The sequence below is a fragment of the Oculina patagonica genome, chromosome 8 (assembly GCF_052425735.1).
Source record: "Oculina patagonica isolate OP01 chromosome 8, crgOcupat, whole genome shotgun sequence".
NCBI lineage: Eukaryota > Metazoa > Cnidaria > Anthozoa > Scleractinia > Oculinidae > Oculina > Oculina patagonica.
This window is the reverse complement of record NC_135765.1, coordinates 5,698,096-5,714,474: the sequence shown is the minus strand read 5'-3', so window position 1 is coordinate 5,714,474 and position 16,379 is coordinate 5,698,096. Positions and strand designations below refer to the sequence as shown.

The following is a 16,379-nucleotide window of genomic DNA, read 5'->3' as shown; positions in this document are numbered from 1 at the left end:
ATAAGGCTGAGACTCATTAGTAACACTGATCCGGTCTGTGACCAGAAATATTGCTACAAGCAACGTGCAACATTTTTTCGGATTGCCCTGTGATTATTTGTATATCTGAGAGAAGGGAAGCACTGATAGAGTACCTTGCCAAAGAAAATGAGATAAATTGAGCACGCCCTAAACTTATACACTTCAATCGAGTTCTCGAGTGTATGAAACATACCGTAACTTGACTCTTCTTTGTCGATCTATTATTTTTTGGCCATAAAGGGAGATGTGTCACCCAGCCACGAGAATCATATTGGAATTTTTAAGTACTTTTATATGGGTTAAGAAAAAAAAAAAAAAAAAAAAAAAAAAAAAAAAAAAAAAAAAAAGGGGAAAAGCGGAGGGACATTCTATGGGGGAGAAAAGGGGCGAGATTTTAAAAAAAAAAAAAAAAAAAAACAAAAAAAAACAAAATACTTTCACACTCAAGTGAAAACCGCTCTAAGATTGTAATGAAAACAACGAAAACAATCTCGAGTTGTATAATAAAAAGGCGCTGGTGAAACAGGTGAAAAGGTTACCCAGCGCAAGCTTTTCAGTACTACACGAATTAAACTTGCCAGCAGACTCCCCTCCCTAAAAAAATTTAACTTGTCAGCGAATCCCCTCCCCTCCCAAAAAATGAACCCTAGTTTTTATATCCTTCCCTAACTCCAACCTTGTTGAAATACTTCAATTTCAACGCCAAAAGTTTCCTACTGGGTTTCAATTTAAACATTGCGACTTTACTTCAAACATATCACATACAGATAGAAATTCTCCAGGTGACCGAGATAAAATAATCTTTAATGTACAACAGAAAGATTATTAGACTATAACAGTGGTCCACTCAACACACGAGTAAAATGAGTCGCGTCAGTTAACTTGTTATACCCCGAGGAATAAATGAAATTTTTGAATGCCATGTTATGTTGTGTTCTTTCGTATATTCTTTCATTTACGTTGTACTGTCCTCGATCAACATTGAAATAAACGCAGAAATGTTCCCTTCATTTGAGGAATAAAAACTCTATAAACTCTGGCAAGATGTTGAACTTATATTGTAATAAGTTGTTTGTTAAATTTTGTAGGAATCTGTCCAATACTTGAATATGAAAGGTTTGTTCCGATAGTTTTACATTTCCATCTTCGCCATCGTTAGTTGTCTTCACTAAATATGGACGAATCAGTCCAAAAAGCAACGAAAACAAACCACGAGTTTATTGTTATTACGCAACCCTTCGATGAATCGTTTATCGATAATGTTAACTCAAGTAACATATGCAAGTATACAATGTACAAGTAAAAGCCGGACTTCACACTATAAAATAACACTACTTATCTAACGCTACGTACGATTGATTACTGCACGAGAAAGGCGTAAATAAAATGTCCATTGAATGGTCACACTGAATCGGATGAAAGGCTGTAATCAAATGCCCTGTGGACGGGGGCGTCAATTCGTCGCTTGTCTACTAAACTAACATTTTACAATGCTTACAAGGGAACTCAAGCACGAGTGCTCCTAAGGAGCGACGGCGTAACTTCGTTAAAGAAAAATATCGTTAAAATGAGTTCTGTCCAGACAGTTAACTTTCTTCTTCTCCAACAACTTCTTCAGCCATCTCCTGATCTCCTTCTTCGGTGGCTTCCACATACTCAACTTTGGACTCATCCACGTTGACCAGCTCCAAATTGACTTCCGCTTGTTTCACTTCCGGTACATAGACCGCCATGAGTGCTGCAGCACCCTCGGCATCCTGGGACGTGACGCCCTCGAAGATCTCCTTCCCCGAGGATGCGTCCTCCTCCATGGCTTCCTGAGCCACACCTATCTGATGCTGGCTGGCAGACACCAGGGCTTCCACCGCGGCCTGCAGGGCTGAGTCGTGGGAATGAGCTGATCCTGCGGCAGCGTTGGCGAGGCTGAGCTCCACCGTCGCCATCTCCACCTCGCCGCTGGCCTGTACCACCTCCGTCACTTGTTGCCCCCCACCCTGAGCGTCTTCTCCGGAAATCAGCGAGCTGGCATCAACGGTTGAAGTCCCTTCAACGCTTTCAGCCGCAATGCCAGCTTCTACGGTTTCCTCTGTTTCCATGGTAACACCGCTGGCTGCTGCAGACTCGGCTATGACGTCAACGTTGACGTAGCCGTCCTCCTTCTCGCCAGTCTCGTCGGTCTGGCTGCCTTGGTCCACCCCGGTGTGTTTACGTTTGATGTGCTTGGTGAGTGAGGATTTCTCTTTGAACTGCCTGTTGCAGACATCACACTGATAGGGCTTCTCGTCTGTATGCGTCAGTTGATGTCGTCGAAGGTTGTAAGGGCTGGCGAACTCTTTGTTGCAGGTTTCGCAGATGTGCAGAGTGACTTCTTTGGCTTTCACTTTGGCTTCTAAGAGAACATAGCACAACAAAAGCTAATTAGGTAAAGCTACGGATTCTTTGGGGGGGGGGGGGGGGGGGGGGGGGGGGGGCCGCCCCCCCCCCAGGGGGCGGTTGTTCCGCCCCAAAAAAAATTTTTTTTTTTTTTTTTCCTTCTCCCGGAGTTTTTTCCCCGGTTTCCCTTTTTTCCCCCCCCCCAAAAAAAAAAATTTAAAAACCAAAAAAAGAAAAAAAGGGAAAAAAAAAGAACCCCAAGGAAAAACCCACTGTTAAATCCCATTTATTTCATTCCCATTCTTTCAATTTGTACACGTCCGTCCTTTAGTTGTGTACGAGCATGTTTCAACTTTTGGGAGTTAATGGTATATAAATAACTTAGCCTTTCTGTAACATCACATAAATGTCCCTTGAACCACAAAACGTAAAACCACAAGGATACTACAGTAGTATCATGTGAGCATACCTGGCGTTTACCACCTTTCAAAGTTCGCGACAAGCATCCGAAAAAATCGTGCAACAAGCAGGGTGCAAAGAAATTCAATTTTCCAAGCCAGGATGAAATAGCTCGAAAGCCATTTACACTACCCCCCCCCCCCCAAAAAAAAATCCTTATAAGCGTGATTAATTTTCTCAAAAATTTTCCCCTGAAAACTTCCATTAGCCCGACCGGATAAAATCCACTAGCCCCGGGCTATCGGACAAGCACTTCTTTGCACGTTGAACAAGTCTCACTTGTATTATATCAAGCAAATGTACATGTACACTGCAAAAGGGTTCCTTACCTTTCTTCTCGCAGTTCAGCAAATGCTTGCGCAAGTCTCCCTTGGTCGGGAAGGTCACGTCACAGAATCGACACTGTGCTATGGGCTTCTCCTTGTTCTTGTTGTCGCCGCACACTTTACGGATGTGTTTCTTGAGGTGAGACAGTCGTCCGAATAGGCTGCCGCACTCGTCACACTTGAACGGTCGCAGGTGATCATGGCGAGTCCTGATATGCATAGTGACTGTGGAGTCGTGCCGGAACGCCATGCCACACCTAGGGGTGTAGGAAAAACAACCACCGATGAGCATCGATTGTCATCATTAAACATGGCTCTCTAGCTCTTCGCGGTCTCAATTTTCACCCCGCGCGCTTGAGAGTAGCCTGCGTGCCGACCTCACATACTGCTTCACTCTTCGCCTCACATGCCTCACTCCGCAAGCAGGCTACATTGTAGCACGGGAGATGTATAAGATTAGACCAGAAAAAAAAATTCATAGACTTGTTAATATTCTCGGATTAGTTGTCACTTGCGCGCGAAAATTCAAAACCGAGCAATAACCGGTCAGCGGCACTACACGGGCCTCTGTTTATACAAGTACAAGTATGCTGGAGAGCTCCACCCCAACTCCCACCCTCCGCGACCTTTCAAAAACTTAGGAAAAGCCCTGGGAATGACTGACTTTGACTCTGTGGTGTGTCGTGGAAAAAATTAAAAGGGAAAGGAATTCCCTAATTGGTTTTGTCTGTGGTTAGCCAATAATTATGTAATAACAGCCACTTTAAACGGTGTTTCCTTTGCGGAAAACACGGTAACTTTGAGTTTCGAGAAAAGGAATGGTAATCTGAAAAGGCACGAACTGTTTGAATGAAATGGATGCACAGTGCATTTTACTGTCTTCAACTTGATCCGTCAAGTCTGTACAAGGTGGCTCTAATCTTAATTGAAGTCTGTGGATGAAACCCTATGTGTGATCATTCAAACGAAAGCTAGATCGACTGACTATTCAGATCTGCTAGTGGACGCCTTTCTTCAGGTTGTTAGTCTTTGGACTCTCTGACACCCAAACTTACTTTGCCTCCCAGGGATTTCAATCCTTGAGCGTCTACTTTCGTGTATATTTATTATATCTAGTTTTTATAATGTATTAAGGTTAAGTATAGTTTAAACTCTCCTCTCGGATGGGTTAATAAAAGTATGTAGTATGTAAAGCTATTGAGCAGTACTTTCATGTGATACTATATATTACGTTGTACTACAAGATGGTTCTAACTTCTTAGCCTGAGGATGAAACTCTTGTGTGTTACCATTCGAATGAAAGCTATTGAGTAGTACTTTCACATGGTACCGTTTGTTTTTCCATGGCTTTTTTTTCATTGAGCTTTGGCAATCTCAGGAATGAAAGGCTTGGTCTGGTTGGTTGGTTTTCGTCCAAGTTCGATAGGCAAGGTTATATCACAAAAACACACTTCCGGACACTACTGCCAAGTCTTGGTTTTTCACACTTGAAGTATTATCCCATATTATCGTTACAGAGGATTGATGCTTAGCCAAATTGCTCTTTAAACTATATCGGACTCCCGGGTCGTAAATCAAGAGTATTATTTCACGGACATATCAACTTAACGCCGGATTAGAAGCTGAAACTCGTTAGGCACGCGATCCATAACGATATTTTCAAGACTGTCGATAAGATAAGCTCGTGAAATACCCTTTATTAGAAACTTCACTGGAGTTAAGGCGACCGAGATAAAGAGAGATGTTTAAAGTTATCTTTAACTAAGATAAAAGTGTTTACCAGTGTTTGAACGCAAGCCAACCATCCATTTAAGTGTTTCCGGCAATAAGCAAGAAGGAATAACGAAAGGAAATACGAACGCCCCTCCTTTCAAGCCTAAGTTGAAAGACTTTACGCGTGATTACAAAAGTTAAACTTATCCAAGCATCCAGACAAAAGGGCATATGTGGGTGTGACTGAAGCACATGCGATACCTAAAATGTTTGCAGGTTTTCACACCAGATAAATACCGAGTCGCCGTACTAATTCAATTAAGAGACTATCGTTCTTTTACCAATTAAAAACATATTTACTGCACGTCTACCTACGCGGTAAATTTGAGGAAACCGCAAAGTGGATAAACGGTCATAAACGCACAATATGAAAACAACACCTCACAGACCACTCTCAAAACTGTGTTTTGCGCAGGCAACAATCAGCTAAAGCGTTAGGTGCTCTGAAAAAGAGATTTTGCACGGTCACTAGTTGAAATTGAGACTAAAAATGATTTTGCCCAAAGAAAGTATCGTATTTGAGTGCCAGCATCGGAGGTCGTTTGGGGCGTCCCTCTCGCAATAGTGTCCCGGGCCTCGAATGTCGCATTTTATTTTTTTACAAGTTCGTCCCAAGTTTGCAGTTTGTACTTGCCGTCTTCAAGATTTTTTTTCTCCCCTTTTCATTTTCCCTAGACATAAGTAAAGTCTGCATATGAGCCTAGTGGCCCATACGGCCGGAGCTTATAACGGTTTCCGAAGCATAAAGCGACTAGGAGTATTTCTACTCCTCCCTGGATGGGATGCTAGTCCATCACAGGGTTACCCCCCAGCATTAAATTCGCCGGTACCCATTTATACACCTGGGTGGAGACATTGTTCTGCATCATTTCAGCTTATTAGTGAATTTAAAAAAAACAACTAGTACATCTCTTATTAGCCGAGGGAAGCTTGTTGTAAAGAAAATACGTTTCACAGTTCATACATGCAGTTGAAAAAACTTACAACTTTCCAATGCTTTAAAAAATATTTCAGCATTCCATTGATATTTTTTTATCAGATGGCCATGGAAATTGTTGTCAAGCAAGCTACAGTATCAACTGATTGGAAGTTGATTTGATATCTCTTTGTTAATTAAATTAGTATCAAGACCACACCCTGTTGCAGACGTAGGGCTTTTCACCAGAATGGATCCTTTGATGCACATTCAATTGATGAAGGCGGCGGAAGAATCGGCCACAGTCTTCACACTTGAACTTCTTTATATCTACAATAAGTGGTACAATTAAATTATACTTGAATCTCGAACAAGGAGGCGCTTTGGATTAAAGTGTTCCTTTATTTGAGGTGTCCCCTTACTTGAGGTCACAGATGTAGTGTGTGTGGCCACAGGGCCACAAATTGATATCTATGTATGGAAGGTGAACTCTTAAAATTAAAAAATATATTCCTCACTTTTTTAATTATTTTATATATAAAAAAAAAACATTCCACACTAAAACCTACACTTCCCTTTATGAAGGTTAGAATTTAGAAATGCAGTGCTTGATTGTTGTTGTTGTTGTCGGATCAGTGTTCCTTTATGGTAGGTGCCCCTGCACTGGAGGTTAAAAATTTTAAATGTTTGAAATCAATGTTTGTGTGTGGCAGGGACCATGACTTAATGTCCCCTTAGGAGGTTAAAAACATACAATGTAGTGTTTGGGTGTGTGATACAGAGATCCACATATTTTTCATTTTCTTCTGACACTATATAACCTTTACACTGACTACACACACAAAAAAAATGAGGACTAGTTTTGCAACCTTCTTCAAACCAGAACTCCCAGTTTTATCGAACAACAGTTGTCAACAATTGCTAATGGACACCTGCCACTAGGCAGACAGCTAGTCATGTTACTAGCCATAGTAAAAAATTTCTCCAGGTTTCAAACCTCCCAAATGCGTTTTTTGGTCCTAAGGGTCTCTGGTTACAGGAGGATGGAGTGTAAAATTTATGTAAGAGCCAAAGAAGGGCAGTGCCTAAATAATAATAATAACAACTTTATTAACGTGTCAAACTGTAGTAGCTGAGGGGGAAAAGTCCCCTCTACTAATTGTGGACACCTAACCTGCCTAACTAAAAACGTAATTAATATATATAAAAAAATTGAAAATGATTTATATACATTTTTCAAAAAAACAGCTAATTACAACTCATTAACTACACGGAACAAATATATTAAAATTCTGTTTCAAATTTAACTATATTAAAATATAAAAACTAAAATTATGCTAAAAATAAAAATTATGTCATGCTAGTGAATTTGGCGGCCAGTCATTCCTTGCATAGGCTGCAGCCCCGACAGTCATTGACATTAGCAGACAGCTAGTGAGGTCCCGAGCCACGTAAAACGCACTTTTCAAATTGCTTCAAAATGAGTTTTTTGGTCCTAAATTTCTTAGTTCAGGATTGAGAGCATTCCAAAGTTTGGGCCCTAGGTATGAGCCGAAGAGGGCAGTCCAAAGCATTGTCAAATTGTTAGATAATGTGAATATTTTCCATTGATCTCCTTCGCACTCACCTGTGTGGATCTGCAAGTGTTTCTTCAGATCTGATGGGTACTTGAAGCTTTTGTTACACTGCTCACACACCCTCGGACCATCGCTTAACTTCCTTTTGCCTGTTGGGTTCCTGGCAGTGATGGGCTCTGTGGTCAACAAAAAGTATCAGGCATTATCATCAAATAAACATCAATGTCAACATGACATCTGTGCAGCTATTATGAAGCCTCATTACTCTTAATTACCATATTTAGAGAGGAAGCCACATCAACCCAAGCTGGGGTTCATGTAGGTCCTCTATCCAGGTCAAATTGGAATTTCGAAATGTTGGTTTTCAGGAGGGAGAGAAACAAAGAAAAAACCCTCAGGGCAAAGCAAGAGCCAACAACAAACTCAACCCACATATGGGACCTGGCTGGAATTGAAACTCAGGCCACATTGGTGGAAGGTGAGTGCTCTCACTACTGCACCATTCTTGCTCTCCTTGAATTCTTGCTGAGTAGAAGAACAAGAGAGATGAAAGACAGACGATAGGTACTGATAAGAAATGTGAAAAAGACAAGTAAGCAGTACAATGGGAAGGACTTAGGTGATGTGAATTGCTGAGCATCAAAAAGGCCATTATTTTCTCCCTCTGAGCTGGAAAATGGCATTCCCCAGCTGATTCATTACCCGAAAACCAGAAATCTGAGTCCACAAGTTTTAAGGAATAAGAATTGGAATTAATGGGGGGGGGAAAAAAAATTTTGGGAGGGTGGGGGGGTTTTGTCGCGCCAAAATTTGTGGGTTTTTGTTTTTGAAAAAAAAAATAAAAAAAAATTTTAAAAAACCACATTTTTTTTTTTTTTTGTGCAAATTTTTTAAAAAAATCAATTTCTAATGCCCTTCTGGTCACATTATCATTCTTAAAGCAGACGGAAGGAAAAACCGGAAAAAATTTTGCCGGAAAATTGCACTTGGCTGGACATTGTCCATTGACCGGCCGTTATTTTGAGCCCTGAATGGTCTGACTTACTTTGCATTGAAACAGCCTCCACTTCACCTTCTTCCAGCTCAGCTCCAGTGTCCCCCACTGCTTGTGCCACGGCCGCTTGAGTCCCAGCTACCACGGCAACAGCCTCTGTACCAATATCAACAGTGGCTTCCACTGACAACTCTCCAGCACCACCTGAACCTACAAAGCAATCAGATCATGAATACAAAGTTACAAATTGTAGAGAAAAAAAATCCTACCAAAAAATCCTTTGTTCTTGCTACTGCAGCAGAGAGCCCAATGCCAGGATTCCAACTATGCCAAAGGTCTAGACACCTGAAGATAATTTTTGGAAATATTTGGATATTAAAAAAAAAAAAAAAAAAAAAAAAATATTTAAAAAAAAAAAAAAAAAGAAAAAAAATATTATAATTAAAAAAAAAAAAAAAAAAAAAAAAAAAAAAAAAAAATTTAAAAAAAAAAAAAAAAAACCATCAAAAAAGAAAAATAAAAAATAAAGATAAAAATTCGCGCCAAAAATAAGGAGTAATTTGTCACCTATAATATTACATTGGAAATCTTGGGTCGTCATATGGGCACTCTCCATGCTTTTGATTACCAGGTTGGCAGGTATAAAATTACCCATAAATAGTTTATTAGTAAGGGAGGGATCATAATTTATGTAGAGAGGGGGAGAGAGAGAGAGAGAGGGGGGGGCTATGGCTTTTTCCTGTTAGGTTTTAGTGGTGGGCTATCGAAACTTTCTCCTGATGTGAAGAAGGTTATCAAAAAAATTCCAGAAAAACTGCCCCCATTAGTTTACTGATATTAAGCAGAAGGATCAGTAAAATGTAGTTCTGGTATAAACAAACCCCACCACACAACGACGGTACAGCTCGAGCCTATAAATAGCAGTCGATGTCAATAAATAATAACCTCACACTGATGCCACAATTGACTCCAAAAATGCAAGAGAAAAAATCAAAATCACCATAGCACCCCTCTTCATAAATTATGAACCCTCTCTAACTATATCTACACCCTTTGTGCTAAACAGCAGAATCCATCAATCTACACAACAACAACAAAACTGTAAAAAGAAACTTACCTTCAGCCTCGGCACTAACATCTACTGTCACTGTTTCCTGACCACCCCCGGCTGAGCCATCATCAACTACATGAAGACCTGCTGTCAATGCCTGTAGTGTCTCAGCTGATACACTCACTGCACCCCCCTGACCAACACCACCTGCTGGGAGATTTGAAACAAGTACAGGTCGGACTATTGGCACACCATTTTGATTGACAATCAGGAAAGACCCACTGCCAGAGTTTGGATCTGTGATGATGGCTGCCGGGACTGTTCCTGTACCGCTCTGCATGCCAGATACGACGTCCTGGAGAATTGAGGCTAACGAGGCTGGGGTTTCAGAGCCTGTCGTTGTGATGTTGCTAAGCAGCATGCTAGCTGCTTGGGATTGCTGGGTAAACTGCTCGCTGGTTGTTGCGATGTAAGCCGCTTGCTGCTGTCCTATCTCTTCTGTTGCACTTTCTTGACTCTGCTCTTGCCCCTGATTGACAGCTTCCTGTCCCATCTCCATGGCTAGGAAAATTGGCTGAAGATTGGCATATGTACGCTGCTGTTCACTTGTCAACTGAGCTGCACTGCTGTCTGCTTCAGTTGCGTCTTCGCTGTTATGTGTTGCCTCATTAGCTGCTAGATGGTTCACTTTGTTCACCAGCTGTGCCATCTTCATTGCTTTCATTATTAGGGGCTTGATCTTCCTTTACCTCCATTGCTTCCTCATTCTTAGGGGAAGCTGATTCAGCACTAGCTTCAACATTTTCTCCTGCCATGAAAGGTGCTTTAGTTAGACAAGAACTTTATATACAATTCAAACAGGCTAGAAGAAACACATTATACAACTCTTCAATTAGGGTTGTCAAAAATAGCTGGGAGCTGGCAAAAATACCCACCTACTACAGTTTGTGTTTTTTGCTGGCTACTTAGCTAGGTTATTCTTCCGACTCTTTTGCATAAAAGATGGCAAAATCTGCCACACACTTAAGCAATAAAGCATAGTTTTCTTTACTGTCGGCTCACTATTGACTCATCACTTAGTCAATTTACAGTCACTTTTTGTTTTCCTGGCAAAACGCCCATACATTTTCTTATAATAAAACCCTGTTAATTGGGCCACCCCGTTAATATGGCCAATGGCCATATTCTGAAATTCCAACCTGTAAAATCCTTTATAATTTTAACCCGTTAATACGCCCACTCAAACCAAATACTCATTGTCAATCCTTTTATTTTAATGTTTTCATCATATTGTATATATGTGCTAATTAAATCTTCATTATTTTTTAATGACTGTAAATCTGCAGTCCAGGGGGCGGATCCAGGATTTCAAAAGGGGGGGTGGATGGCAGACCATTAGGGCCTAACCCTAACCCTAACCCTAAGTGGCAGCAGACGGCAAAACGTGGGTAACAACAACCAGACATGAGCAAGAGCTAATTTTTCTTTCTTTATTTATTTTCTATTTCAAATGAAGTGACATTTCGAATTTTTTTTTACTGAAAAATGGGGGGTGGATATCCACCCTATCCACCCCCCTGTATCCGCCCCTGCAGTCAGGATGTTAAAGAACTGTTGTTTACAAATGCAATTGTTATGTTGCTTGAAGTAGACCTCAAGAGTAGACTAGTCATGAAATTTGACCTTGCCCAGTTAATACAGCCAAATTTCCATGGCCCGTTCAGGGGCGGATTCAGGATTTTTCAAAGGGGGGTGGATGTTTACCAATATTTCTGTTTACTATCTTGTTTAAGTCCCAAGTTTTTTATGGGGGTGGAGGGAGGGGATATCAGGCTTTTAGACAGGATTTTGAAAGTGCGAGTCCAAATTATTTCGGGCCTAAGACCCATATTTCATGGGGCCGTAGGCTCCTTCCCACTAGGGGGGTCTGGGGGCATGCCCCCTCAGAAAATTTTGAAAAGTTAAAGCCTCTTAGACATGATTTCCGCGATTCTGAGCAGCTTTAAACATCTTTCAATTAAGTTATAAAACCGCTGTTTTTCCTTAATTATTTGGCAACACTATTCTTTCCTTAACTTACCTTGTGTTATATTTGGGACAGAAACTCTAGTTCTCATGAACAGTGATTGAAATTTGAAGTTGACAAATCACGAACTTACACGAAAGAACAGATATGCGTTGTTTTGCTCACCAACGTGCGTGGAAATTTTTAGCTCGTGGCAAAGTGGTCTGGGGACATTTTGGTAAGTCAGTGTTCTTAGAACAGCGGCTTTGCTTGAGAAATCGCTTCGATGTGAAGAAAACGGTAAGAGACCCCGCTAAAAAGATAAATATGGAGAAGAAAATCATGCAAGGCTAAAACAACTCTTGACAGCTTAAAGGAATGTATTTTTTTAAAATTATACAGACATGTTTTGTTACATTAAGCAGAAAAGTTCGTAAAACAGGCTGTCGAAAATCTCCTATTTCGGAAAAGTGGCCGTCCTTAACTTTGAACGGCCGCCTGGCTAAGGAAGGTGGATGTTAACAAATATGTAAAATTTACTTTAGCTAAAAATATTAACACTTTCTTCACCTTACCCAGTGTCATTGTCCTTATTTTCTTTTTTAATGTGTTTATTTTCATTTTTCTGGTGGATCAAGGGGGGTGGCTAGCCACCCAATCCACCCCCCTGGATCCGCCCCTGCCGTTGGTGGCCGTATAATTAACAGGGTTTCACTTTATTTTTTTTCAAGATTTGTTGCCAGTATAAAGCATTGCACATACATACAAGAAAAACAAACTTTTACTTCAAGAAATATAAAAATATAAATGGGCCAACTAATACGAAAACAAGGTCTTAAATAAATTATTACAAGTACAAGAGGCATGCTCGGTCAAGAACTGCATTTACATTATTGCAGTTGTTCTGCAAACTGTATGCAACTGTCACATTTTTGCTGTTGCAAGGAGAAATGTTTCGCTAATAACCCAAGTAATCGCTAGAGCTGAAGAAAAGTTGGGTTGTTGTACATGAGCCCAAAAGGACCAAAAGAAAACTGAAAAATTATTAAAGATTTCAGCAACAAATTATATTTGCAATATACAAATCACATTTGCCATTTGTAAAATCGTTAGAATAGACCGTGAATAAACCATTGTAAACGCAACCCTCACTGAAATTATAACATTAAGAAACACAGACTTAATCAACACAACTGTCTGTCTTTCATAATTTGCTTTATGCAAATTTTCTTGTGAAAATGGCGCTAAAAGTAGAACATGCTTTATATCATTGCATATATTATAATTGCCAGAGAAAGAGAAGGTTTTAAAACACTTCGAAATCAAAGGCCTACATAAGTATTTGTGGCCTAACGTAATACAAATTTGATCTTCCAGGTTCGAGCGAGAATTGACGCCTAAAAACTACTTGAAATAGGTCGAAATCAAACCATAAAATGTGACACCATATTGAAGGAAAGAAACAACCTTCGACAACGCCACTCGCAACGAAATTGTTTCAACCACGTCGGGGTGGAACTACAGTGGTTTTACCACAGCAATTTAAGTGAATCAAAACACATTGAAGAACTTGGCCTGTTTGTGGGTTTGAGAAAGATTGGGGAAGGATATTTATCATAGAAAGAAGTCTGGGGCGACCGCCATAACGCTACAGTCTTTTGAAGACCTGGGAAAGACTTGCTTTCTAAGGGAAGGACTGGGTCCCGGAAAACAACAAAACTTTTCGTTCAGTTTGCAAAAACACACTGCGATAAACATTGCTAAATGTTTGCGAGCAAAATGGTCTGTTTGCAAGTATGATCTACGCGGGAATCGGTGACGAATTGCTCGCCAACTCGAGCATCAAGCAAGACAAGTGTTCGCTTACTCGATTAGCCAATTTCGAAGGCTTATTGCCGTTTCTACTCGTCTAAGCTTACCTTCTTTATTAGCAATGGTCGACTCAGCAATAGCAGCGAAAGATGCCAGATCTCCTCCGTCTTCAAACGACATCTTTACTCACTTCCCAGAAGGACGCGTCAGTATACGATCAACCTACAACGAAACGACGCCATCGCCAAAATAAATGACAAAAATATTGAAGTTTGAGTCAATTGCTCGTTAAAATTTAAGACTGTCGAACAGCGAACAACGTTATTTAATTATGTGACCTTCCACAGACACTTGTCTTGGTACCTTTCGTCTTGCAAACACCTCAGAATTCAGTTTATTTGTAGGACAACAAGCCAAAGCATCTATCGCTAGCACGAGGCGACTGGGGAAGGACCGCCATGTATGTCAGTCACGTGATCACATCAGCGCTAAGTGATTGGCTAAGATGGGTTTTCTTTCAAAGAAGCTCTTACGACGGGCAAACGTCGAAGATAAATGACTTTATTATCCTTTCTTTCGCCAAAAATAGCACGCACCCATGTAAATAACAAAAAAATATATTATTTTGCCTCCTTTTAAGTCTCATGTAATGTTACTACCATTCCCTGTAGGGCCACAGGCAGCCCATGCCAGTGGTATGATTTGTAAAATATATTTAGCCCCATCTGAAATTAAAGGTCTGAAAGGGGCGGGGATGCTCATCGTCTCGCTTAGGGTTGTAAATTTCGGTTCTTTATATTCGGGCAAAGAAGTGCCAATATTTCTAGCCGTCAAGGTCTCGTTAAGGGTTGCAACATGTAGAAATAAACAAATATAAATTCTATTTTTAGTATTGTGGTATCTTTCAGGGCTAAAAAAACCTTGAGCCACGCCCAGATTGGCCTCTTTTAGGGGTCCTTTTCAAAATTTCTGACGAGCATCCCCACCCCTTTCATATGGGAGTCCCTGCCCTGGCGATTTAGCCAAGCCTAAAATTATTATTTTCTTTGCCCTTTATTTAAATCTGAAGTTACTGGCCGCAGGGAGGAAAAAGGTCGAAAAAAATTAGGACTTGAGTCCACGATCCAGTGAAAAGCCATAACCTGGTCAATGGTCAACTTAAAAAACATGTGACCTTGATGAGCTCTACACCTGAGCCCGCGATATGGTCATGTGATACTGGTCAGCAGATACCTAATTTTGACAGCTGTCAATCGACTATAACATGGATGTATATTTCTGATATCAAAGATCGATGCAAGCTGACATTAACTTTACCATTAACCTATTAATTTTATGGAGTGTGACTGCCATATGTTGCACGACGTTGCCACGCAACATGGCACAATATGGCGCAATAACAGCAGGGAATGGTAGTAATGTTACATGGGACTTTACAGGAAGAAAAATATTTTCTTTGTTATTTAGATGCATGCATGCAACTTTTGGCGATAGAAAGGATAATAAAGTCAACCTTACAATATGATGAATGAATAAGCTAAGTAATTTTCCTTAGGAGTACCCAAGAATAATTAGTGGGAGGACTAGCATAAAGTTTGGGAATAATTTGAGATATTTGTTAAAGTAGAGGCACTGGAGAGGGGCACTAGACTGAGAGAGAGAGAGAGGGGGGGGGGGTGTAAAAAGTCATTTTTTTGTCCACACATTCCTGCCTCTTTTGTTCCTTTTCTTGAGCACCCCTAGCCCTCCCCAGGGAAAAGAGTATTTCATTTTGATATTGTGTTTGCCCTGACTTACATTTGTTTAGGTGGTAGAGTATTATTTTCCAACAAAGAAGCAGCATCAAATAAATGGTCACAAACATACACATTTTAATCAGATTTATTTTGAAGAATTTACCAAAATTATTATATATCTTACAGTATTTATGTGACTAAAGAAAGAAATGACAGTCAATATAAGGGGTTAGCTATTTTTTTGTAGCAATAAATTATTATCTATATAAGGTTAGCATTATAAATTAAGTATGATAATTAATTGATATTGAATCATTAAATAATAAGGAAATTATTAATATTTTTCAAGCTGTATTTTCACTTCCATTGCTGTACAATATGTGCAGGTTTTATATATACGGCTCTTGGCATAGATCAGGGAGGGGAAGAAACTTCCTTTATTACATAACTCAAAAATGCGGCATGGTGCCGGGCAACTGAGTGTACACAGTAGCTATCAAATGGTTGCTAAGGGCATAGTGAATAGTTTGACAAAGATCTTTGTTTAGTTCGCATGTTCTGGTCTTGACCGTGCACAAAACGCAATTGCCAATAGCTATTTACATTTTGTTTGCTCCTTTTAAGTTTGCCAGACATCAAAACAACAACCAGTGATAACGGTGACCAGTCTGGCAAAAGTAAGGCTTGCGAATTATACTTTTTAAAATAACTCCAATGATTCTGAAATGATTTACCATTTTTTAGTTGTTAAATGTCAACCGTGACAAATTTTTCCCTTGTTATTCCACGCCACCAAAACATTTCCAGTGACATGAAACATCATGTCAGTGAGAAATCTGTCTGAAAATGCAAAAAATATCTCAGCGGCACGAAACATCAAACGCAAAAACCACCACTATTTTCATTTCACATGCATGCAGTCATTGATATTTAAATCTTTCTGAGAAAAACAAAACTTTGGGTGACATCTTTCTTAGCAATGGCTTGATTGACACAGACTTGCACCGTTTCCCGGCACTGCTATGCCGTCAAAGAAAAGGCCGACTTTCTTCCCACCCCGGCAAAGATATGTGGTCAAATGTTAACTATTTAGACTTGCTGATTCCCAAAAAAAAATCCAAATAGGCAGGAAAACAATATTACTGAAAAATAAATATTAACGAGATAGGTAACTGTAATTGAAGAAATTGTTAAATCAAAAATAATGATCCCTGCTATATCATTACGTTTGAAATGTCTCTTTTTCTCCCATCCCAACAAAAGAAAAACTTTCAAAGATTCAATCAGTCTATTTGATCTTGAAGTCGCATAATGAAGGATTGGCTCTAGCTTGGAT

General features: G+C 40.0%; 1 pseudogene across 1 annotated transcript; it reads right to left on the bottom strand.

Moving 5' to 3' along the window:
• Positions 1 to 795: 795 nt before the first annotated feature.
• LOC144663484 (uncharacterized) lies at positions 796 to 13,802 on the bottom strand (annotated as a pseudogene). The gene is made up of 8 exons (XR_013572618.1): positions 13,671 to 13,802; positions 13,415 to 13,529; positions 9,557 to 10,298; positions 8,491 to 8,649; positions 7,496 to 7,621; positions 6,087 to 6,198; positions 3,183 to 3,436; positions 796 to 2,410 (listed from the first exon to the last, which is right to left on the bottom strand). The product of XR_013572618.1 is annotated as an uncharacterized LOC144663484 (transcript).
• Between the last annotated feature and the right edge of the window lie 2,577 nt (positions 13,803 to 16,379).